The following is a 23912-nucleotide window of genomic DNA, read 5'->3' on the forward strand; positions in this document are numbered from 1 at the left end:
GTATCATATACAGTAAATACAAGAAGAAAAATAAAATTGTTTCCTCTTCCAAAATATATCATACACAGTTGATGAGCTAATGCTAAAATTTCGTAACTGCTTCAAAGTCCAATTGTGGAATTTCTTTACAATACAACCTTTTCTACAACAGATAATGAGTGTTTGCATTTTGAAATCATTCCTATATGCAGGCTAAATAGTATACAGAAGTGCTAAGTTATTTGCTAGGTATTGTCTAAATATACGTCTAATTGTCAAAACAGTCTCTTTCCTAACTACAAATATCCATACACAGTAAACGACTAACAAGAGCTCTTAATATATTTGTTGAAAGGTATATTAAATGTGTATCATTACTGATTAGAAGGGCGCCTCCATAGCCAGGTGGAAAGGAGCAACAGTGCATAGCACATGCTTCTTGATTAGACCGGGGTTCGAGAGTGTGACCACCAAATACAGAGGATGCGGAAAGGCCAGGGAATGACCACCGCATATCCCCAGAGCAATATGGCCTTAGTTGCTAATGCTCCTAAAAACAAAATAACAAACTGCTTAGAAGAAAAAAGTACCCTTTCTTTGAATGCCTGGAGGGATAAACCCAGTGCTGCACAGATCCAGAAGCAACAAACTATGTAATCAGTTTTAAGTTTCTTTCCTTCATAGCAACAGAAGTGGTAAAGGTGTAGAAGAGGCCTTTGTACCTCTATTTTTGTTTAATCCACAGTTATTCCTAAATTACAAATTATTTTAATTAAATGTAAGTTGTACAGTTATTTTATTGTAACATTTAATCTTTTCAAAAAACCGTAGCTGAGTTGTCAGTCGTGAGGGTGCATAGAGTATTAGTAGTAGTGGCATGTGATGCAAGAAAGCAAGTGTATGAGCTTATGCAGCATCAGCAAAAAAAAAAAAAAATTACAAAACAATTCCCTCTAAATGTTTGTCCAGTTCCTCCTTAAATTTATTTAACCTATCAACCTCCACAACAACAGATCAAAGTTTGTTCCAGCAATTAACCACCCGCTGGTTAAGGCAAATTTCCGAACATCTATTCTACATCTGTCTTTCCTCAATTTGAATTTATGCCCCCTTAGGTTCGTAATCTGTACAAGTGGAAGAATCCCATCAGAATTCAGCGTCCTCAACCCATTCAAGGTCTTATACACCTCAATCAGATCACCCCGCAGGTGCCTAGTCTCCAGCTGCTGCAATTTGCAGAACTTAAGCCTCTCTTGGTAAGAGGATCCCTTCATTCCCCTCACCAATCTTGCCCTTCTCTGTCACGCTCAAGCAAATCTACATCCTTCCTAAAATGAGGAAGGCATATCCACCCAAGGCGTGGCCTGACCATTGCCTTATACAGAGGGACAATCACTTCCTTTTCCCTGCTAGCAAAATCCCTGTATATCATTGACAAAACTCCATGACCTGCCCTGGCAGCCTGTCTGCATTGCTCAGAAAACTTCATATCTGATTACACAATTACTCCCAGGTCTTTTTCATTTTCTACCACCCTAAGTGTAGTACCACACAGTTGGTGCGTTCCTCTGGGGTTACTTCTACCCATATGCAGTACTTTGCATTTGTCAATTTTAAACTTCAGTTGCCACTTCTCAGCCCCCATCTGCCCAAATTTTCTAGATCCTGTTGCAGTAGCACACTGCCATTACTGTCATTAACAACCCTGCCAACTTTTGTATCATCTGCAAACTTTGACACTAAGCCTGATATACATTCATCAATATCATTGATAAATATACAAAACAACAGTGGACCCAACACCAAACCTTGTGGGACTCCACTAATAACATTAGTCCACGAAGAGCAGCACCCACTGATTACCACCCTCTGTCTTCTCCCACTCAATCATCCTTTTATCCATTGTAGCAACTTAGTCCTTAATACCATTCTGCTCCAATTTGTACAGTAGTCTACCATGCACAACAGTGTCAAAAGCTTTCCTGAAATCCAAGTATATGATATCAAAATTATTGAAGTATTTATCATAAGTACACATGCTTTGAGTGATCAGGATTCATGACTGTGACTGCTAAGTACAGCGCTGTTTCTTGTATTCTCTCTATCTTGTAAACTCCTGTGACCATGTGGTCATCCCAGAGCATAAAACAGGCAATTTATTTTTTTTTCTTGGTTGCCATTCAAGCAGAGGAGCACTTTCCGTTTTATGAACAAATCTCTTCTATGCAAAAATGAACAATTTTCAGTTATAATTTTTTCCCTGGTCAATATGATTACCTGCTGTAACCATTCCATCTTGTTTTTTGCTGATGATAATGGAACTCAGTCTGATCATTATCTGCAATTCCCAGCTTGCAAATGCCCCGGTAAAAATAACCAGTATAACAGTACAGCCCTCCATGATAGTACAGCGTTTTTGCCACTTGGTCAAGTCTGCAATCAACTCCTGTTTCTGCTACTGGTGTAATTTTTAAAGTCCTCTTCAATTGATATGATACTTAGATGATTTCAGGTGGAGAGAGTAGTTACCCCCAGCAAGTTGTTCTGGGTTTTTCAGCCAGCACAATGCGCAAACTGGCCCTTTAACGCACTTGTACAAACATAATACACAATGATACAATATGGTCTAAGCCACTGAAGAGCCAAAACCCTCCTACAACAAACAAACAAACAAAACAGGGCTGTAATTTAATTGATTATAGCATTTCTGTTACCATGTTACACAAATCTTGTCAGCTTCTCACATCAAGGAGAGGGGTGCCTCCGTAGCCAGGTGGGCAGGAGCAGTAGTGCGTAGCACACGCTTCTTGATTAGACTGGGGTTCGAGCCCGTGACCACCAAATATGGAGGATGCGGAAAGGTCAGGGAATGACCACTGCATATCCCCAGAGCAATATGGCCTTAGTTGCTAATGCTCCTAAAAACCAAATAACAACAACATCAAGGAGTTGTTTCTTCCAATCACAGGATCACTGTCAGCTAGATGTTATTTGGTTACTGGATCAATCTCAATACACCAGAGACAGGCATATGTGAAAACTCCAGCAGGGTTGCAGTTTCCAAGGTACTCAATACTGGTATCAACTGCCATGCAACATGTTCAAAGTCATTAAAATCTTTCATGTTGAGAAAAATAGGCAAGAGATAAAGTGGTCTGAGGGTCACACTTTTTATTATCCCCATTTTGACAATTACCTCTTGCCTATTTTTAATTCCATAAACTCTAATTCTTTATCTCTCAAAAAAAAGTTAGCAGTTTACAGACAATATACTGATGCCCCGTGCTTATCTTAAATATGCAACCAATCAACTTCTCGGATATGAAGAATACTATTCAGGTTACCATAATCAATTATACCTAACAGCATTCAAATGCAAATTCTTTGCCCATCCTAAAGCCAGTTTAAATCATCTGATGCTCAGTCTGACTTACACAGTTAATTGTCCACCCCCAACTTTTATATCATCTGCAAATTTCAACAATGTAACTTTATTTCCTCATCAGTCTCATTCAAGAATATTCAGTGTGTCAGAATTCTGTTAGTCTATCATTCTAGAATATCTCAGAGTTCATTAGAAGTATAAATGGGGTTCCTTTGAGGAATCCCCAATCACAATTCTGACAAACTCTGAAAAATGACCATTTATAACAATCCTGTCTCCTGCCTTTCAGCCATCCCTTAATCCACCTTTACCATAATATCAATACCCCTCCCACCTCAATTTCTAGCTTTTCATCTGCCAGACCCACTTAGGAGTTAAAAAACAAAAAATTGAGAAGAGCAATAAACAGGTACAAACAGTTAATTTTTTATAAATTTTCAATTGACACAAATATATCGCAGCTGTTGGATGAGCAGTGTTTGTACTTCAACCAATTCCAAAAAATGTTCCACTGCATGGCATCTGTTAGAAGCCAAACAAATAGTTAAAACGCACATAACTCTAAAAATCATCAAAACAAAATCAAGAAACAATGTTTTCAAACAATTGGTGGGGAAGGTACATGAGAAGGATATGATTTTATTCATAAATTTTAAAAAAATAAACAGAATCTAATATTAAAATGAAGCTGTTGCTATTTTTAATATTAGGCTAGCAAGACACTAACTAGAAGTCATCAGCTATAACTAATGTCAAAAATAAATAGAAAAATTTTAAAGTGGCATGTTAGATGGCATGAAATGGTAGAAGAATTAAAAATAATTTCCTATTTGTCTTTCCATTTCTGATGATTCCTTATGTTAATAATAATTATATAGGCTTCAATATGAAGTTACCTTTGAATTATTCTCTTTGTCAAGTTCAATGTTGACATGAAACTGCAATTCATATCTTGTTTATAAGAGATTCATATCTTGTGAATAAGAGTTAGATGAACTCAATTAGCTGAGCCAAAAACACTATTCTTTATAAATTACACTGGTCAACACATAAAATGTTATGAAAATGAAAATACCCAACCTTGACTGCTGAACATGAAGATCACATTAAAATGTCGATTGGCTCTTATTTTCGAATTACAGTTGGGGTCTCATATTAGCGAGTTACTCTACATTATCAACTATGGTGATCGGCAACAGTCGCTTCACTTTTCATCACGTTATAAGTTGTCACCTCAAATGCATCTTCAACTCTGTTGCAGATGCATTTGAGGTGATAATAATCCTCATTACTTCTTATGAAAAGATCTCATTACTTCTTATGAAAAGCTGGGGTGCAACATATCATTGAAAATGCATTTCTTTCACTCACACCTGGATTTCTTCCCACCAAACTGTGGTGCAGTCAGCAACAAACATGGTTAGCACTTCCATCAAGACATCGCAGTGATGGAGCAAAGATGCAAAAGCAAATGGAGTGCCACCATTTTAGCCAATTATTTTTGGATGTTGAAAAGGGATGCTCCTGAGGATGGATACAAGTGTAAGGCGAAAATGTCCCATGTTTGATTCCGGTATGTTCGTAGCTACATCTTACTGCCATATAAATAAAAAATACCTTGTATAAATATAAAAAACTACTTGTTTTCGAAAACAAGAGCCAATCAGCCATATTAAGCACTATTTCTGTGTTTCGCACCCCAAAATCTATAAAGTAAGTTTACTTTCATGCCCGTAACAAGATATGACCCAAAGTTTGTTGTTCAGCGTTATTCAAATTATTCTGTTGTGTGTGTGTGTGTGTGTGTGTGTGTAATTGGCATTTTCCATACAAGCAAATACTAAGTCTATATGACAATTTGAAGGAGTGGCTGGTTTTACAGTAATAGCACCCTGCTTTCACAAGGGACTAAATAATCACATCAAACCAAACTTATTTCCTCATCATCTTAATCTCGCACTTTTAAAAGAAATGCTATGAATCATGTCTTCAGTAGCACAAACAGCAGGGTTAAGTGGATTAATCTATTCTGATATCCACTGGCCAAAAGTACAGACATGTTGATAGTGATAACATACCACGCTGTTTTGTTTGGTTTTTATTTATTTTTTTTTTATGAGCATTAGCAACTAAGGCCATATTGCTCCGGGCAGTGGTCATTCCCTGACCTTTCCGCATCCTCCGTATTTGGTGGTGACGGGCTCGAACCCCGGTCTAATCAAGAAGAGTGTGCTATGCACTGCTGCTCCTTCCCACCTGGCTACAGAGGCGCCTAACATACCACGCAACTCAAATGTTCTTTTCCATCTATCTCTTAAATGGGAATTAATGGTTACCCACCTGCATATGTATTTCTTTTATATTTAACCCTTAGAATGAGCATGAGGAAACTAATAATACTTTTCACTGAAACTGTTTTTTACCAAAACAGTTTTATAAATATATAAATAACAAGTTATACAGACTTACAATGTGAAGTTACCTTTGAATTATTCTAAATTTTTATTTATATATATATATATAGATATATATATATAGTAGTACCCCGTTAATCCGTACTTGATGGAACAACCCTCGGTCCGGATAAACTGGAAACTATCTTTAACGTACCAGTTTTTATTTAAAGTTACTAAATAACAAAATTTTAATTAAATTGGTTTTTATATTAAATTAATAAAACAATATTTTAAAGTAAAAATTATAAAAAAATAAAAGAATATGGTAAGTAAACAAAATACTGTACAAAGCTTTTTTTTTTTTTTTTTTTTTTTTTTTTGTTAGTTGTTGGCACATCAGCTTCTGTGGCCATAATGCACCTCCCAAAGTTTTTGCATTTTACTCTGATCCAAGCCCGAGGCAGGATTCAAACCTGCGACCTTTGGGTTGCCAGGCAGGCACTTTACCCACCTGGCTAGCCCAGTCGGCTTAAATAAAGTTTTAATGTAGAACATTATATTACACAAAATTATTACAATACAAAACAAATAACTATTTTCAAGAAATTTACTTGAAATAATCTCAATGTTTTTTTGCTTTAATTATGAAATTTGCTTTCGGGCCACAAGATCTCGCAGACATTAAGGTCAGAAGCTCACCAGCTGGTGTGTCATCCTGTCTCTCGAAATAAATCAGTAGCTTCTCTAGCATTCCGGCTGCTTCAGTGTGACTCACACCAGTTGTTTCCTCACACACTTCATCATCGGAGTTGTTGTCTTCATTAGCTTGCAATGATGATGATGAGCATGTTTGCATGATGTCTTCCTCGGTGAGGATCTGATGCCCTAGATCATTATCACACATTATCCATTGGGCAATGTCTTCATTTGTTACATCTGAACAACCCCCTAAATGTTGTAATAACTGAACAAAATCATAATCATCATCAGGATCTGAAGAAATATCCATTTCCTCCTCAGATCTTTCAATTGGGACGTCGGGTCAAAGTTTTTTTCCAGCATTTGATAGAGTAGCCTTGTCAGTTTCGTCCCAAACTGCAGCAGAAAAATAATGACTATCTTTATGTTGACATATTTAAAGAAGGTCCATAAAGTTTGATTTTTCTTCAAGTGCCTCTTGTTGTTCTATCAACTTCTTTCTGTACCATCGCTTCACAGCCTCTAACTCCTTGATCCATAATAGTGCAGGCTGTAATAGTGCAGTAACGCTGGGTGGCAAAAGTTTTACAAAGATGTTGCCAAATCTCAGTTATTCTTCTGCTGTGTGGGTTGGAGCATTGTCAATGAATAAAACTGCTTTTTCTGCTGGTCCTTGATCCCTTAAATATTTTTTAACTAAGGGAACAAATGAAATGGAAAACCAATCTTTAAAAAGATCTGAGCTCATCCAAGCTGATTTTTGTGATGTGTACTTAGCTGGGAGGACATTTAAGTTCACATTTTTAAGAGCTCGGGGGCTTAGCAGATTTTCCTATGACTAACAGTGGTAACTTTAAATTCGCAGATGCGTTACTGCACAAAAGCATTGTCTGTCACTCTTTCCTTACTCAATTTATGTCCTTTAGCTGAAGAGTCTAGTTTTGAGGTAGGGGTGGGTGTGTGTGTGTGTGTGTGTGTGTGTGTGTGTGTGTGTGTGTGTGTGTGTGTTTTGAAAAATACACCAGTCTTGTCAGCATTAAAAATTTGGGATAGCACTAAACTTTCTTCACTAATAAATAAAATACGGGTCATCTCCAAACTTTTCGTTTTGTTCCATCGACACAGTAACATTATCTTTTTGTTGCCATCTTCTGTTAACCCAAAACTATAAAAAAATTTAAAAAAAAAGTAAAAACACAGTAAAGTAAAAAAAGTAAAAGCAATACAGGAGGTAAAGAACTGAGGTAAGGTGTACACATGGACAATGCTAGTAGCAGGTGTCAACTGAATACAATAGCTGAGCGACTGATTTGTGAGTCATTTCCAAGAATGCGATTCATCCCCCTCCCCAATCACATGGTATGGCACACCATCACATTCGCTCTTATCCAGTGCAGTGGGCAGTTACTGCTTAGTATACATGGACTAGTTGTAGTCCCTTTATCCCTGCTCTTCTTGTTTACAATGACGTCATTAATATAAACTTAGCTAAGCGAGCTCACGCTTGTAAATATATTGTACAATTTGCAGACACCACTCATAAGTCAGTTTTTTTTATAATTCCTTCCATATATATTTTTTTCAATAGTTAGAATTTTACCCAACAGAAAATCCAGTCCAGATTAACAGAAAGTTCAGATTATCGGGATCCAGATTAAGGGAGTTATACTGTATATATATATTTTTTTTATTTATTTATTAACTCTTTTGTTTTATTTCAGATTAAAGTTTTTGTTTAATTTGAAAGCACAACTCTTGCGTTTGCCCATCATTTTTGCAATTCTAAACAAAAAAAAAAAAAAAAATTAGTTACTTTAAAAAAAAATTCCGACATCCCTGACATAAATGAAACAAAATTTGTCCTTTTGCGGTGCGATGGAACACAACAATCGATGCGATGCACTAACTCAAACTAAACATTTTTTTTTTTTTTTTTGTTTTGAGCGATGGGTGTGAAGACAGCGGGGATTGCAAGATAATAGGTACACTAATCTCCCAATGATGACTTATAATGCAGATCCTTGTCGCTTATTTATGACTTCAAATATCTGTTTATACCTATTCTAGTTATTACTTGAATTTTATGATTTCTGATTGATTTTTTTTATTTTTTTATTTGGAGTCTTGAAGTGTCCCGGTTAATCCAATCCCGGTAAATCAAGAGTCTGCTGTACTTTATTATTACCGTATTTAATGTTGGTAATATCTTGAAGTCTATCTAGGTGTGTTTAATTTATCAATTAAACTTTATTATGTGTAGGTATGTACAAGAAAATCACGTTATATATGGGGTCGGCAGGTGTTCGCTTATATCCACGGTTTCAGCCATCCACGGTAGGTCTTGGAACGTATCCCCCGCAGATACGGGGTCTTACTGTACTTTCAAATTTTGGCAACCTAGCTTTCTTTAACAAACAAATACTATTAAATACTATACAGTATGCCAATTTGTTTGAAATTAAAAGGTTAGGTTGCCTAAAATTTTAAAAAGTACGGTTTCTGTTTAAAAAAATAATGCTACTCTGCATTTATATTACTCTGTTTTTATTGACTGGGAACAGCACTGTCCCTCCTGTGACACTGACAACATTAGGCATTATGCTTTTTAGAAATTATTAACTGTCCAACTATGGAAAATGCAACCCTGAATTCATGTGCATATGACCAAGTCAAGCACAACCAAGTCAGCATAGTCAGTTTTCTGAAAAAAGGATGATTAGGTTAACTGCTAGTCAAGCTGCTAACTGCTGCTCAATTGCATTTCAATAGAAGCAGTACAAGAATCACTTTCGCCTCTGCCAGCAGTTACTGTTAATCTATTAGTCCATGTATCTCCCCATATATGGAGGGGTTATGCCGAAAGTTAAGAAACACAAAATCTAAGGAAGTGCATTCAATTGATGTGGGTGGACAATGCAATGTTCAGTCTGTTTGGTGAGACATAAGCACTGGGAAAGGAAAAATGAGAGTAGGTGTGTGTTATAGGCCTAATGACTCAGCTGAGTATAATAAAAAACTATACAAGGAAATAGAGTAGGCAGTAAATCAGAGTCTTATAATGGGGGATTTTTAATTTCCCGGATATTGGGTGGAATTTGTGGGTTGGTCACTCACACACTAGCAGGGATTTTGTGCATTTATTGGACGATTGCTTTCTAAATCAGCACGTTCAGGAGGCAACTAGAGGGAGTAATACTCTTGATCTGATTATCAGTAATGATTCTTCATGCATTAAGAATCTGCAGATAAAGGAACCACAGGGGGGCAGTGATCACAGTGTGCTAAAGTGGAATTTACTCAAAGAGGTAACTACCATCAAGGGTAAAGGGAAGGGTTTTTGCTTTCGTAAAAGAGACTACAATGATCTGAGACAGTATTTAAATTCTATACGGTGGGACCAACTGATGATGTTACCAACAGCAAATTCAAAATGGGAAGCATTCAAAGAATTAATCTTGGAAGCTACTAGGCTTTTCATACCAACTAAGAAATATTGTTCAAGATTTAGGCCTAAATGGATGTCAGATAAACTAATTAAGATATGTCACAGAGAAGAAAAATGCATAGGATACATATAAAATAACAGGTGACACAGAAGCCTATGATAGATATAATCTGGTCTGTAACCAAGTTACAAAGGAGGTTAGGCATGCGAGGGCAGATAACTTTGGCAAAGGATGCAAAGAAAAACAGCAAAGAGTACTTATGTAAAGTCTAGAATGAAGGGGATGAATCAGATTGGCCGACTTGATATCGATGGCTCAACTGTTGATGATTCTGCTCAGGTAGCTAACAAACTAAATGAATATTTTGCATCGACATTCACACATGGAGTTATTCAGGGAGGGGAATGTCGTAGGTGAAGTAAACATTGGCAGTGAGCTAGATGATTTTGTAATAACTGAGAGGAAAGTAGAGGAGAAATTGTTGAGGATAAACATAAAAAAGGCACCTGGGGTGGATGGGATCTATCCAGTTATATTAAAGGAGGCAGCAAAGGAAGTAAGCAAACCTCTAGCCATAATTATGAGAGCTTCTTTGGACTCAGGGGAGGTACCCATAGACTGGAGATGTGCAAATGTGACCCCAATCCACAAAGGAGGATCAAAGGGAGACACAGGTAATTACAGACCTGTTAGTTTAACTTCTGTTCCAGGGAAATTAATGGAGGCACTGGTTAAAGAAGCATTGTAGGATCATCTAGACAAGACTTCAGTTATAGCTCAGACACAGCATGGGTTTGTTAAGAGGAAGTCTTGTCTGACTAATTTGATTGGATACTATGATGTAGTCACAAAGGAACTGGATGCAAAGAATAACTTTTATATCATATATTTGGATCTTAGAACGGCCTTTGATACTGTTGCACATGAAAGACTGCTACACAAATTGGAGCAGTGTGGCATTGCAGGCAAATTGCTGCTATGGATAAAGGGATGGTTGAGTGGGAGAAGACAGGGAGTGGTAATCAATGGACACTGCTCTTCGTGGCTAATGTTATTAGTGGAGTCCATCAGCATTCAGTGTTGGGTCCATTGTTGTTTTCTGTATTTATAAATGATATTGATGATGGTATATCAGGCTTAATGTCCAAGTTTGCAGACAATATGAAGGTTGGCAGAGTTGTTAATGACACTAATGATCTAGAAAATTTGAGTAGATGGGCTAAGAGGTGGCAAATGAAGTTTAACATTGACAAATAACCCCAGAGTAACGTATCAACTGTGTGGTACTACACTGACAGTGGTAGAGAATGAAAAGGACCTGGGGGTAATTGTGAAGGCAGATATGAAGTTTTCTGAGCAGTGCAGATGATCTGCAAGAGTAGCTCATGGTGTCTTGTCAATGATATGCAGGAATTTTTCTAGCAGGGATAAGGAAGTGATTATCCCCTTGTATAAGGCAATGGTCAGGCCACACCTTGAGTACTGTATACAGGCCTGGAGGCCTCATTTTAAGGATGTAGAGCTGTTGGAACAAGTACAGAGAAGGACAAGATTATTGAATGGAACAAAGGGTTGCTCTTACGAAGAAAGGCTTAAATTTTGCAAATTACAGTGTCTGAGACTAGACACCTGTGAGGTGATCTGATTGAGGTGTATAAAGCCTTGAATGGTTTCAGCATGCTCAATGCTGATGGGATTCTTCCTCTTGCTCAGAATAATCCCCTGAGAGGGCATAAATTCAAGTTGAGGAAAGACAGTTGCAGGATAGATGTGCGGAAGTTTGTCTTTAGCCAGCGGGTGGTTGATAGCTGGAACAAAGTTCCATCTGTCGTTGTAGAAGTTGATAGCTTAAACAGATTCAAGGCAGAACTTGACAAACATTTGGAGCGAGTAGATGAGTGAAATAAGAGGTTTTTTTTTGGTTTTTTTTGGCTGATGCTATATAAGCTTGCTTTCTCAAATCATGTGCCTTTGCTAATGCTAATGAACATATTACTGATTAAGTATAAAGTGGAAATTTCATTACTATTACTTAAATATAAAGTAGAAATTTCATTACTATTACTTAAATATAAAGTAGAAATTTCATTACTATTACTTATTTAACAAAACTTCAGTCTGCTTTTCAGGTTTATAACATTGAAATTCTCATAAACCAAAATGATAATAGTATCTTCAATGGTATCAATAAATTGACTTCCATTTTTTCTATTCATCTATTTCATCCTTAGAAAAATATTAAGTTCATAAATCGTTTTGTCTGAACTATAACTTGTATCTTCATCACTGTTGTCAATTGGTATTATTAGAGGGTCACAACTATTGCTGCATCTTTTCTCCAATATTCTTCCAAATTTGATACATAAGCACAATATTTTTCCAAGTTTTTCACCGATCAGTGTCCACAAATAATTAATTCTAACAATCTATTCATAGATATCTCCCGAGTAATATTAAAATGTCTAATGCATTTTTTTAATCTGCCCATACATACTTTTGAAAACTGCTATTAATATCAGAGTGGTATGACAGCAATCTTAAAAAAACTAGGAATCTTTTTTTGTTCAAGCATGAAATGAAATTTGCATATTTTATTTTGAGAATAGCATTTTGCCAAATCTAAAAGTTCAACTTTTCTAAGATCATCACTTAAAGCTGTATTATTTTGAGAAAGCCAATCCATTATTTCCTGTTTTCTGAATAACGAGTTAGAAGATTTAACTGTATGGATTCTATGGAATGATAGAGGCAACAGCCTAAATTGGCTAACAGTTTATCTGATGCCCATTTTTCAAAAATTCATCTGGCCATGATAATCCTCCATTGCTGGAAGGCATTATTGTGACTATTCATTATTTTCTCAAACTATTTCAATACACTAAATTTAATTTAGGAATAAATCCCATTTCTCCATCTGCACTTAAAAATATTCCTTTTGATTGACAAACACCACAAACATTTTGACTTTACTAGCATTTACTATTTACTAAATGTCAAATTGCTATTAATCCAAGTTTCATCAATATAAACAATAGGCTTAATTTCTCTTCTGAGTCGCATTATTTGTCACAGTCCTTTTAAGTATAATTTAATTTTTTCCATTAAAAGCTTTCCATTGCTTTGAGAGTCTTTCTAATAAAATTCAATTTTGTGAAGAATTTTAAGAGATTCTCTTTTAACAGTAAAATTTATTTTCTTTTTCAGAAATGAAATTCATTGTTAAAATTCTGAAACAAGTTGAAACTCTTTCCTCATTTATTTAAGTCCTGGACAGTTTGTTTTATAACTTCTCGCGATCGAATTTGTCTACAGGAGATATGCCACAGTTCACTTTTTCGGAGAGTTAAAAGTGGGATTGTTGTAATCTTTCCCTTCCCTCCTAATTTTTTTAATGATTATTTCCACAAATCCTGTAGCAACACTTGCACACTTTGTTGTTTGTTTATTTGGCAAGCCTGAAACTCCATTTAATGCTTCCTTATCAAAATAATTAACAACATTAAATATAATGTTTTTATCTTGACTATGTATTCCCTCTTGCATTCTTTGATGTAGATGGTAGTACTTCCATTCTTTCTTTCCTAACAAAACTCATAAACTTGAACAAATTATTAAACTATGCAGCTGTTGTGATAAATGCTGACCATGTTTACCTATTCCTGTTGTCTAAGTCATACTGTGGCACTACGACTCAGATGAGCCATAATGCCTGAAATGGCATAATCCTGGCATTCTGCCAGCCAGGTAGTCACATTTCAGGTGGTTGAACAGTGTTTATCCATGAATTCACCAAAATCATTAATGTCGGCTTTTAACTGAATAATATTGCCAAGAAGGTGAATACGTTATTAAAAACTGTAAAGCAATATTGTGACCGGCCACATTATTTTCTCAAACTATTTCAATACTTTAGGTCAGCGTTTCCCAAAACTGGGGTCCACGAAACGGTGGTCGATCACACACACACACATTATATACAGGGATCGACAAACTTTTTTTTTTATTTTTGAAAGGGTCCATAGATCTCAGTAGTTTGTAAACCACTGCTTTGGGTGATTGATAGAATCTTTCAAAGTACTGTATAAGAATTAGACTAATGGGAGAAATAGCATAATGGCTTAATTTTTGGTACTCACCTCAATTGATCTGCTTTGTTACATGATGTTAAAGTGGAATAGGATTAAAACTAATTAAGAATTTTGGTTAAAATTAATAAATAGAGACTGAAACATTAAAAGATCTGTGATTAAAAGTTGCCCGGGAAGAAGTACACCCACTTATTCCTGGTTATATAATATTATAAAATATTAAAGTGAAGGTTAAAAGTGGTCAATAGTAGTAACGAGAGACTTCCATATAGACGTCTTCAGTTGGAAACGATAGATGTAAAGAGAATTATTTATTTAAAGAGTCCTGATGCAATCATCAAGTTCTCTTGATGCATTGCGAAACATGTGGGAAACTCACACGTGACAGGTTCCAGGCCAGTCAAAGTTTTGTCGGGAGTTTTGTGTTCAAAACATTAAGATTAGTATAATGGCAACACCATTCCATAACGAGTGCTTCATATTGAAAGATTTTGTAATTGGATTTTAAATTAATTTCAAGGCTTGAAATTAATGAATGGGTGTATAAAACCTTGAATGGGTGTATAAAAATTTTATACACCCATTCAAGGCTTTATACACCTCAATCAGATCACCTAGCAGGTGCCTAGTCTCCAGATGCTTCAATTTGCAGAATTTAAGCCTTTGTTGGTAAGAGGACCCCTTCGTTCCCCTCACCAATCTTGTTGCCCTTCTCTGTACTCGCTCAAGCAACTCTACATCCTTCCTAAAATGAGACCTCCAAACTCAAGGCATGGCCTGACCATTGCCTTATACAAAGGGATAATCACATCCTTTTTACTACTAGCAAAATTCCTGTATATCATTGACAATATCCCATGACCTACACTGGCAGCTTGTTTGCACTGATTAGAAAACTTCATATCTGACTGCACAATTACTCCCAAGTATGTTCTGAGCTTTAAAAAATTGCTCAATATACATTTTATATTTTTGCCCACGATGGGTATGTAAGAAAGTGTATTTTCATTAATTAGCAATCAGTGGAGCAACATTAGAAATATAATGGAAACAAATATAATACTGTGAATAGTATTTTGTTGGTTACTTATAATTTGAAAATGGATTGCAAAATATTTTATGGTCAAGATTCAGTATTGGGTACCCTTCCAGATTACTAGAAATACGGCCATGATTGACGGGTGCTGCCTCCACCCAGTGTCACACGATCTCCTGAACATACGGAAACATCTGGCATGGATGCACACACTATGTGCCACCCTTGCCAGATGTTACTGTATGTTCAGGTTATGAACTTCACTGGCTGTTTGAAATATCAATATTTGATTAGCCGATTATTTGATTTTTTGGATGCATAATTAAAAACAAAAAAAGAAAAGTTGTTTGGTTTTGGAAAAGGCAGAATAATACGTGTATCGAGGGTGTGGGGGCAGGAGCCCCCCACAGAAGCGTGCGCAGAGCACCCAGAAAAAAAAATCCCCTATCTGCATATTCGATTGCTTGTGATTTACTTTTTGGTTTCCTTTGGTTGAGAGTGCAGGTATTTGTTTTTTTTTTTTTTTTTTATTTGGTAGTTGTTGGCGCATCGGCTTCTGTGGCCATATTGCACCTCCCAAGGTTTTTGCAGTACTTTGATCCAAGCCCGAGGCAGGAATCGAACCCGCGACCTTTGGGTTGCCAGGCAGGTACTTGACCCACTCGGCTAGCCCAGTCGGCAGGTATTTGTTGTATTGGGTGATTTGTTCCTCCGAAATATTAGTTTAGAAAATATAATTCGATTGATGAATGATCGGCAATTTTTAGTGTGAAATCAACTAGTTATCAGTGATTATTCGATTGCTTGTGATTTACTTTTTTGCTTTGCCTTGGTGTCTCTTCTACTGGGCGATTTATTCCTTCAAAATATTAGTGTGAAAATGTTCATTTAGAAAACAATTCGATTGATGAGGTGAGTGGTTTCTCTCCTATTAGCATTTCTGTTTACGGGCATCGGCAGCCCCTTTACCCCATCTAGTAATGTATGGGCGAGAAGAATCAGTGGTTGCACGGGGTGCAAATTTTTTTTTCTTGCTTTTTAAAAAATTTTCGCATCGCCTTTTCTTTTTCTTCATCTCAGCTCCGATTTTGTGGGGAAAAGGGGGGGTGGGGTAGAGGGCAGCGGTCCCCACCAAAAATTAAAACAAAAAAGCATTTGTGTTCACTCGCATCAGCATGTTCGCAGTTGCAGGTCATGTGAATTTCTGTTACTTGTTTTTTAGGCACCTCCGTAGCCAGGTGGGTAGGAGCAGCAGTGCGTAGCACATGCTTCTTGATTAGACCGGTATTCGAGCCCGTGACCACCAAATACGGAGGATGCGGAAAGGTCAGGGAATGACCACCGCATATCCCCAGAGCAATATGGCCTTAGTTGCTAATGCTCCTAAAAATAACAATAACATAACTTGTTTTTTAAAAAATTGCCATCTTTCCTTTTTTTTCATTTCACTCCGCTTTTGTGATGTCTCGTGACATATTGCGATCCCCGAATAATGTGCATTTTTGTTACTTTCTTTTAAAAAAAAAATTGCCATTTGCCATTTCCCATCCTTTCTATTTTGTTTCGTGAAAATTCCATTTAAAATCACCGTTTTGCCTTTTTTTTTTTTCTTTTCAGTCAATCTCATTGTTAATGCTCGAAAAATAGCATAGAGAAACGTGCATTTTTGTTTCTATTATTTTACGGGAAATCAACAATTTTTAAAAATTGTTGATTTGCCGTTCCATTTCTATCGTGAAAATTCCTTAAAAAAAGTTACCGTTTTGCCTTTTTTTTTTTTTTCTTCCAGCCAATATAATTGTTAATGCTCGTAAAATAGCATAAAAAAACATGCATTTTTGTTTCTTTTAAATGTTGATTTGCCGTTCCCTTTCTTGAATATGTCTATCCGACATATTCAAATGCACGTGACACTTTGTGATCCCCGAAAAATGTGCATTTTTGTTACTTAAAGTTTTAAAATTATTGGATTTATTCTTTGTTTTCAGCAGCCATATTTGTTGCTGTGCCACATGCCATCTGCGTGTCACTTGACATCCGCCGGGTGAGGAGAGGAGGAGAATCGCAGTGAGTGGGCAGTCACAACCCATCAATCACTGCTTTCCCGTGCTGCCATTTTGAAAGGGGTACCCTTTACTGAATCTCTACCCGTTTTATAACTGCTTACTTTGTAATCCAAACTTATTGATAATGATTGGCAGTAACGATAAATACACTGAGTGATCACTGAATTATGACCACCTACCTAATACTTCGTAGGTCCTCCTTTTGCCCTCGGTACAGCAGCTATCCGACATGACTGATTCAACAAGTAGGGCCAACCAAGCTGTGTGTAATCCAGTCATCAATGCAGGTATGGAGGTGACTGGTGTATCCACATGCCTGATATGCCTTTTCATAGTGTCCCACAAGTGCTCTATGGGATTGATATAGGGGAGTTTTGGAGGCCAATGAATATGCTGGAAGTCAGAACTGTGTTCCTCAAACCATTCCTGCACAAGTGCCCGATGGCTCGGCGCATTGTCATCTTGGAAGACACCATCCGGGAAAAAGTGTAACATAGTAGGGCATACAGTCAGCAAGCAGTTGACAATAGGGGAGACCACTGATACGTTGTTCCACATGCACCGCAGGTCCAAGTCTTCCTGCCAGCCTGAACCATGACATGCCCCAACACCATCCGCCTTCCACGTCCGCATGCATGATGGATCAAGAGCCTCATGTCGGGTCGGCAAATCCGTAACGCAACCATCCACAGTGTGGAGTAAATAACGTGACTCATCCCAACCCAGCACACCTTCCAGTCTTCTACTCAACTTGTCCAACTCTTGCATACTCTTCTGCACCAGGCGAGTCTTTAAACGCTGATGAACCTCGTCTAAGGAGGATGCTGTAGGGGTCGTCTGCTGGTAGCTACCGTGCAAGCATGCGACACATGGTCATGCCATGATACATGTCAGATTCCGGTTGTTGCCCATATTGTCCATTGGTAGTCACTCTTCAACAATAACAATTACCTGTCCTCCTGTTCACTGAGTCGTCAGACCCAACGCTAACCTCTAACATCAACCTTCTACGCTGACCTTTACCAGTTTTTTCTCCATCGTGTTGTTCTTTGACCATTTTGATGCAGTCCTGGTCCTGGTACGACTACTTAAGTACCAGGCAGATCTCGAACACCCAACCAGTTCAGCAGTTTGGGAAATCGAGGCACCAGCTCGACAAGCCCACAATCTGTCCTTCTATCCAACAATCAATGAATCCTTCCTTTTACCCCATCATGCTTGGAATTTTACTACCCTACTGAAGCACCGACACATATCTATGCTACATAGATCAACTAACTCTGGCACTCTCGTACCTCACGTGGTCTCAATCAGTGCATTCAGTTTTCATAGGGGTGGGGTGGTCATAATTCAGTGATCACTCAGTGTATGTACTGCAAATTGCATTAGTAATAAATAATTAAAATACATTGTTCAAATGCCCTCGTTTCATCCTTGTTTTAAAAACTAAAAATGTATTTTTTTCCTATTTCCTAGTCTTTGAATTCTAGATCTGGTAACCTTATACTAACAAAAATTACAGGCTCTGTATTCCGTATGGTCGAAAATGAGCCCCAGTACTGGTTTGCCAAAGTGAACCAATTCTCAGATCCACTACTTAAATTATTCAATTAATAAAAATTGTACATTAAATGTGTCAATCTAAAACAAGTAGCATTTTTTCCTTTTAAACTGACGTTTAAAAGGCTTAAATTAAACGTTAAATATCTTTTAAAAAAAAAATCTATGTGAACACGTGGTGCAAACCGTAACTGCGTGACCAAAATGCTACAACTTATCATCCCCAAATTATTAGTGTATAATATAATCGGTAAAAGTATCATTACCATAGGGTAAGCTCTGGAATGAAAAGTTTTAAATAACAATACATATTTTCAAAAATTCAGTCCCAAACCCACACGCATACAAAGACAATACAAACCCCTTAATCACGCGTACTGTACCAAGCAATGGTTGAATAACGTACCACCTGCCATTTCACAGCTACTGATGATTCTCTCTCTTTGGTAAACTTTTCTTTCAAACTGTTCCATAGTTCTTCATCCTCTTCCACTCTTTTCAATAAAAGAAATTCATAGCAATGGAATACTGAGGGTCATAGTTCACATAAAATAAAAGTATGTATTAACCATTTGATCTCCAACCCGAGACAGACATCATGCGCTTTTTCATATTTTCCAGAGGTTTCGCTTAGCTTTCTGAAAAGCACTTTCTTAAAATATTTAAATATTTCATTGAGGGCAAGTACATTTACATATCTTGGTACTTAATAACAATATTTGCATAAATAACTAATATAACCACAAAGAAAAATTTTGCACACAAAATGCACCTCAAAATCCAAAAATTATACAACCGGCGCCATCATACATCTAAGAGCATTTCCCCTCTACAAAGCCTCTAATTCGACCAGCATCTTAAATTTCGCTTCGTAAATTATGATAATAACACAAAACTGTAAACATTATTTAATAATCTAAATAAAAAAAAGTTGTAAGCATAATTTTGTTATTACGATTAAACCTAAATATTAAGCAAAACAGTGCAAACATAATAAAAAATGTGTTAACATCTAAAGTAGTACGCAAAAAAGTGTAAACATAATAAAAATGTGTTAACACCTAAAGTGGTAAGCAAAAAAAGTGTAAGTAATTTAGTTATTATTATATAAAATTTACGAAGTAAATTGTAGTAGTACAGTATAAGGATCATCAGCGACTAAGGCCACTATACTTTGTCTGTAAATTGTGTGTGTTCTAAGGTCGATTTTCTGTTTGCTGAAAAATTAGAACCATAGTGACAAATGGGCCTGGAGTACTGGGGTCCATAGTTTAACAAATAGATATTTATTGTATACCCAGCATAAAATGAAATATAAGTACAATTTCAGTAGCTTTCGGAACTCGTGTCCCTTTCTCAACTGACAGAATTTTTGAATACATTACAAGCAAAGTGTGGCACGTTACTCATTCGTCATTGTTGTAGCACGGACGTGTGCTGCCTTGCGCCAGTGATCATCCATCAATAAAACGGTTGTCTCCAGGATTGGATGTATACGCATGCCTTTCTGGCGATTTAATGCCTTAGGGTTGTTCATTATGTTTAGTGACTCTAGCCATAGGCGGTGGCGAAAGTGTCGCGCGTGGTCCACTATCTCAAAGTCGCGCTTGGGGTTAAGATCGTGGTTGGTAGCCCAAAAGTGTTCTGCAAGCGCGGACTGGTCAGTTTCGGCAAGCCGGATTGCTCTGTCGTGTTCCGTGAGGCGATCCTGGAGACGTCTCGATGTCTCACCTACGTAGCAACTGTTACAGGCCCTACAGGTGATACGGTACACTACATTGCTGCGTAAGACAGGTGTGACAGGGGTCTTCACACTGGAGACAAGTAAACGTAGGTTCCTACCTGGTAATTGTACACATTTGATGTTGTAACTTCTCAGGATCTTCGAGATACGTCCTGACACTCCTGGATAGTACGGAATGTAGGCGGATGATATGCCGACTTGCTTCGGAGGTCTTGGGTTGGAAGTAAGTTCTTGTGCCTGTAACAAGCATCTGTTTAGTACATGGGATGGATAACCGCATCTGGTTAGGTCCGCCTTCACACGGGAGATCTCGTTACGTCTAATTGTGTCGGTGCTGGAATGGCTCCAGGCCCTGGAGAACAGGGTGCGGGCAGTGCTATTGAGATGGCTTGGAGCGTGGCCGGACCCGTAGTTGGTGAATTGACCGCACCACATGGGTTTGCGGTATACTGAGGTCTCTAGATGTGGGCCTACGCGATGCACTAGCACGTCCAGAAACGGGAGCGAACCGTCCACCTCTGATTCTACGGTAAACTTGATGAAATTGGATAGAGAGTTGAGGTATTCTAGTAGTACCGTTTCAGAACCACGTGGTATTATGGTAAAAATATCGTCGACGTATCTACACCACGTTGTAATAGGTGTAGGTGGGTTCTGGTGTATCTGCTTCTCCAGATCTTCCATGGCGATGTTAGCTACTACGGAACTGACAGGGGCACCCATAGCAGTGCCATGTACTTGTTTGTAGAGTGAGTCTTCAAAGGTGAAGATGCTGCTAGAGAGGCATAGGTTGAGGGCGGTACAGATGTCATCAGTGGATAGTGACGTCCTGGATTGGAGGCTTAAGTCGCTCTCAAGGAGCCTTCTGGCGCAGTGCACGGCCTGTTGGACGGGAATCGAGGTGAATAAAGAAACCACGTCAAATGATGCCATGATAGAGTTATCAGGGATTGAAATGTCCTTAATGGTGTTAATGAATTCACTGCTGTTTTTAACGGTGTGAGATGTATTACCTATAAGAGGCGAGAGGAGGCTCGCGATGTGTTTGGACAGTTCATACGTTGGGGCACTGCAGCAAGACACTATAGGTCTGAGAGGAATACCCGGTTTATGGATCTTTGGTAATCCGTAGAATTGCGGTAGTTGGCAGCCAGTAGCACGCAGAAGATGGTGAGTCGCGGTCGTGATCTTCTTATCTTTAAGCCATGCGAGGACAAGTTTATTAACATTTGCTTCCAGACGTTTCAAGACTTTAACGGGAGGATCAGGTAGAGGTTCATATACGTTAGGATCGAGTAATAGGGCCGAGGCTTTCTCTCGGTAGGCTGATCGGTCCAGCACAACAGTCCGGCACCCTTTATCCGCAGGAAGTACAACGATGGAGTTGTCTTTTCTTATAGATGACAGGGCGGCACGTTGGCGGTGGTTGAGGTTTGAGCACGTTTTTCGAGTGTTGCGACCCCTGTCACACCTGTCTTACGCAGCAATGTAGTGTACCGTATCACCTGTAGGGCCTGTAACAGTTGCTACGTAGGTGAGACATCGAGACGTCTCCAGGATCGCCTCACGGAACACGACAGAGCAATCCGGCTTGCCGAAACTGACCAGTCCGCGCTTGCAGAACACTTTTGGGCTACCAACCACGATCTTGACCCCAAGCGCGACTTTGAGATAGTGGACCACGCGCGACACTTTCGCCAACGCCTATGGCTAGAGTCACTAAACATAATGAACAACCCTAAGGCATTAAATCGCCAGAAAGGCATGCGTATACATCCAATCCTGGAGACAACCGTTTTATTGATGGATGATCACTGGCGCAAGGCAGCACACGTCCGTGCTACAACAATGACGAATGAGTAACGTCAACCACCGCCAACGTGCCGCCCTGTCATCTATAAGAAAAGACAACTCCATCGTTGTACTTCCTGCGGATAAAGGGCGCCGGACTGTTGTGCTGGACCGATCAGCCTACCGAGAGAAAGCCTTGGCCCTATTACTCGATCCTAACGTATATGAACCTCTACCTGATCCTCCCGTTAAAGTCTTGAAACGTCTGGAAGCAAATGTTAATAAACTTGTCCTCGCATGGCTTAAAGATAAGAAGATCACGACCGCGACTCACCATCTTCTGCGTGCTACTGGCTGCCAACTACCGCAATTCTACGGATTACCAAAGATCCATAAACCGGGTATTCCTCTCAGACCTATAGTGTCTTGCCGCAGTGCCCCAACGTATGAACTGTCCAAACACATCGCGAGCCTCCTCTCGCCTCTTATAGGTAATACATCTCACACCGTTAAAAACAGCAGTGAATTCATTAACACCATTAAGGACATTTCAATCCCTGATAACTCTATCATGGCATCATTTGACGTGGTTTCTTTATTCACCTCGATTCCCGTCCAACAGGCCGTGCACTGCGCCAGAAGGCTCCTTGAGAGCGACTTAAGCCTCCAATCCAGGACGTCACTATCCACTGATGACATCTGTACCGCCCTCAACCTATGCCTCTCTAGCAGCATCTTCACCTTTGAAGACTCACTCTACAAACAAGTACATGGCACTGCTATGGGTGCCCCTGTCAGTTCCGTAGTAGCTAACATCGCCATGGAAGATCTGGAGAAGCAGATACACCAGAACCCACCTACACCTATTACAACGTGGTGTAGATACGTCGACGATATTTTTACCATAATACCACGTGGTTCTGAAACGGTACTACTAGAATACCTCAACTCTCTATCCAATTTCATCAAGTTTACCGTAGAATCAGAGGTGGACGGTTCGCTCCCGTTTCTGGACGTGCTAGTGCATCGCGTAGGCCCACATCTAGAGACCTCAGTATACCGCAAACCCATGTGGTGCGGTCAATTCACCAACTACGGGTCCGGCCACGCTCCAAGCCATCTCAATAGCACTGCCCGCACCCTGTTCTCCAGGGCCTGGAGCCATTCCAGCACCGACACAATTAGACGTAACGAGATCTCCCGTGTGAAGGCGGACCTAACCAGATGCGGTTATCCATCCCATGTACTAAACAGATGCTTGTTACAGGCACAAGAACTTACTTCCAACCCAAGACCTCCGAAGCAAGTCGGCATATCATCCGCCTACATTCCGTACTATCCAGGAGTGTCAGGACGTATCTCGAAGATCCTGAGAAGTTACAACATCAAATGTGTACAATTACCAGGTAGGAACCTACGTTCACTTGTCTCCAGTGTGAAGACCCCTGTCACACCTGTCTTACGCAGCAATGTAGTGTACCGTATCACCTGTAGGGCCTGTAACAGTTGCTACGTAGGTGAGACATCGAGACGTCTCCAGGATCGCCTCACGGAACACGACAGAGCAATCCGGCTTGCCGAAACTGACCAGTCCGCGCTTGCAGAACACTTTTGGGCTACCAACCACGATCTTGACCCCAAGCGCGACTTTGAGATAGTGGACCACGCGCGACACTTTCGCCACCGCCTATGGCTAGAGTCACTAAACATAATGAACAACCC

The 23912-nt window shown here is 38.8% G+C and overlaps 1 protein-coding gene across 2 annotated transcripts in view; it reads right to left on the bottom strand.

The window, feature by feature from the left end:
- The window catches only part of LOC150076857 (uncharacterized), a 122551-nt gene extending 103170 nt beyond the window's left edge, over window positions 1-19381 (bottom strand). For both annotated transcript variants that reach the window (XM_090386043.1, XM_090386042.1), the window contains exon 1: window positions 19065-19381. The gene's annotated coding sequence lies outside the window, so the exon portion shown is untranslated. The remainder of the gene's footprint in view (window positions 1-19064) is intronic.
- Window positions 19382-23912: the final 4531 nt, after the last annotated feature.

Source organism: Mastigoproctus giganteus, chromosome 12, assembly GCF_048544385.1.
Source record: "Mastigoproctus giganteus isolate SK-2022 chromosome 12, ASM4854438v1, whole genome shotgun sequence".
Classification (NCBI taxonomy): domain Eukaryota; kingdom Metazoa; phylum Arthropoda; class Arachnida; order Uropygi; family Thelyphonidae; genus Mastigoproctus; species Mastigoproctus giganteus.